The sequence below is a fragment of the Myotis brandtii genome, unplaced genomic scaffold, assembly GCF_000412655.1.
Source record: "Myotis brandtii unplaced genomic scaffold, ASM41265v1 scaffold609, whole genome shotgun sequence".
NCBI classification, from domain to species: Eukaryota; Metazoa; Chordata; class Mammalia; order Chiroptera; family Vespertilionidae; genus Myotis; species Myotis brandtii.
Window position 1 is genome coordinate 105,161 of NW_005370315.1, and position 2,888 is coordinate 108,048.

The following is a 2,888-nucleotide window of genomic DNA, read 5'->3' on the forward strand; positions in this document are numbered from 1 at the left end:
ATATTTATATTTAATAGTTTATATATTCCTAAAGGAAAGAAAATTAATGATTTTTAAAATAATGCCTCTTTTGTCTCTACCTTTTTCTTAAAAAGATAACCTCTGAAGGTTAGTTAATATTAAACCATAAGACATAAACATAAATTATAAACTCCATAATTTTAAGTTTTAATTTATAATCAAAATGCTTAAAGTAGAGCCCTGGCCGGTTTGGCTCACTGGATAGAGCGTCGGCTTGGGGACTGAAGGGTCCCAGGTTCGATTCTGGTCAAGGGCATGTACCTTGGTTGCAGGCACATCCCCAGTGGCAGCTGATCGATGCTTCTCTCTCATCGATGTTTCTAACTCTCTATCCCTCTCCCTTCCTCTCTGTAAAAAATCAACAAAACATATTTTTAAAAAATGCTTAAAGTAGAGAGGATTTAAGTAGTTGATTTAGTCTAAGGGAAAGATATTTGAAAAGTCCTCCACTTTCAGCTGTCCTCCACTTCACAAATGATTCTGCCAGTGAGAGAACTAGCTACTGATCTGTATTTTCCACGGAGGATAAATATAGAGGGCAAACCAAATTGTCACATTACTATTTTTTTCTTAAACTCAGCATTATAATTTCATTAAAATTTGACCATATTTACCAAATAGGTTTATGTATCTCCAACAAAATTCAAATAGTCAATTACATTCCTCTCATGTGTCCCCACAACAGAATGCATGTCTAGAGCATGATATAAAAGTTTTCAGATTTAAAAATCTTGACCTCACACTTATACATGTCTCCTGTATGTCAGGGGGTGAGTTGAAGAAATGTCATCATGGTAATAGAAATTACCCAATTAAAAATTCCTTTTAAATAATGGGTACAGTTAGCATATATATGGATGTGCTTCACAGAGACATTTCCTCAGGAGAACAAAAGCTTTTACCACATATCCTAGATGATATTCAGGGTTGGTATTCACAGGTAAAACACTATACAGTTTATGTGTGTCTGGACAGATCATTTGCTGTTATTTCATGCTATTTCTAAAAATATTGGAATTGGTACCTTAAAAAGCTAATTTGTTTCTAAAATAATGATAAAATCATGTTAATGTATTTTTGGTTAGTTTTGGTGTCTTTTGAAAAATAATTATAAATTTTGAACTTAAAAAACATTTCAAAAGATGGGTTTCGCCGAAACCGGCTTGGCTGCGTCAGCCTGCGGACTGAAAGGTTCCGGGTTCGATTCCGGTCAAGGGCATGTACCTGGGTTGTGGGCACATCCCGAGTAGGAGATGTGCAGGAGGCAGCTGGTCGATGTTTCTCTCTCATCGATGTTTCTAACTCTCTATCTCTCTCCCTTCCTCTCTGTAAAAAATCAATAAAATATATTAAAAAAAAGATGGGTTTCATTTAGGCCAATTACTAATTTTCAATATATATGAAAATGTGAAGTTCTGGTTTAAAAATATTCTAATAGTCACTAACTTTAAATAATGTTTAAAGTTTTCAAGAGCTCAATGTTGACTAAATGCTACTGCAGTATCACAAAATATAAAATGTTCAGAAGAGGCAAAAATCTAAATGTACCCTCTCAGTTGTAAGATAAAAATTAGGTTATGACACTTTACAAGACAATGATACTGTCCAAAATGTCCTTGGAGACATTTGGTCCACATCAAAAAGATCCTAAAAGTTTGCTGACATATTAATTAATGCACCATGCATCCAGAGATCCCATCCTCTACTTGTCCTCTGTTCATTTTCCTAAGAAGGACTATTCTTCTTTAAACATACTTAATATAAATCCAGCTCTTCTGGATGATTCAAACCCTTACCTGCTAAGCTACTGAGGTAAGAAGGGTAATTAACAATACAACTATAATAAAATTATTGGAGCAAAAAATATGGTAGTGTTTTTCATGTATTAATCCTATAGACTAAAAGTAAAAATTAATATTATGGACTATTTGAACCCAGGGACCTTTCTAAGATGAAGTAATAGGACAATTGTCCACCTGGGGACTGGTTCCAGTCTCATGAGTTAAAGGAGAATTAAAGAGGTTACTGAGAGCTGAAAAATTTACCCCAAGGGCAATTCACCAAAAGGCTGCTTCTTTGAGCTCTTCTAGGGTGAAAATATGCTCTCTTCCATTTCTTTTACATCAGTTTAGTTCACCATATGACAGTTGGTAATAGATCTATGGTTAGGCCTGTAATTATATAAAACAATGCTAGAAGTTCTTCTCTTTTAAAAAAATGTTTTTTATTGATTTCAGAAAGAGGAAGGGAGAAGGAGAGAGAGATAGAAACATCAATGATGAGAGAGAATCACTGATTGGCTGCCTCCTGCGCACCCCCCAATATGGATGAAGCTTGCAGCCAGGGCATGTGCCCTGTCCCAGAATCGAACCGGCAACCTCTTGGTGCATGGGTCAGCACTCAACCACTGATCCACAATGGCTGGGCTAGAAAGCCTTCTTAATGCTGATTATATTGTGCAATACAAATCACAGTAACAGTCAATTAATTTATCTCTTTTTTAATTTTATTAAATTTATTGGGATGACAATGATTAATAAGATATAGGTTTCAAGTGTACAATTCTAATAATACATGATCTATATATTGCATTGTGTGTTCACCACCTAAAGTTAAGTCTGCTTCCATCACTATATATTTAACCCTCTTTACCCTCCTCTACCTCTCCTGTAACCCCCTATCACTTTGGTAACCACCATACTGTTCTCTGTGTCTATGAGTTTTTGTTTTTTTGTCTTGTTGGTTACTTTCTATTTTATATCCCACATATGAGTGAAATCATATCATATTTAGTGAAATAAGTAGGATGAAAAAGTCTCTTTCTTTTTATTATTCATTAATCCATTATTTCTCTCTATATATATACT

General features: G+C 34.6%; 1 protein-coding gene across 1 annotated transcript in view; it reads left to right on the forward strand.

Annotated features, from left to right (window-relative positions):
* Nucleotides 1–2,888, forward strand: part of LOC102255650 (ephrin type-A receptor 3) — a gene marked incomplete at its 5' end in the record, with an annotated part of 78,393 nt that overhangs the window by 66,736 nt on the left and 8,769 nt on the right. The window lies entirely within an intron of this gene.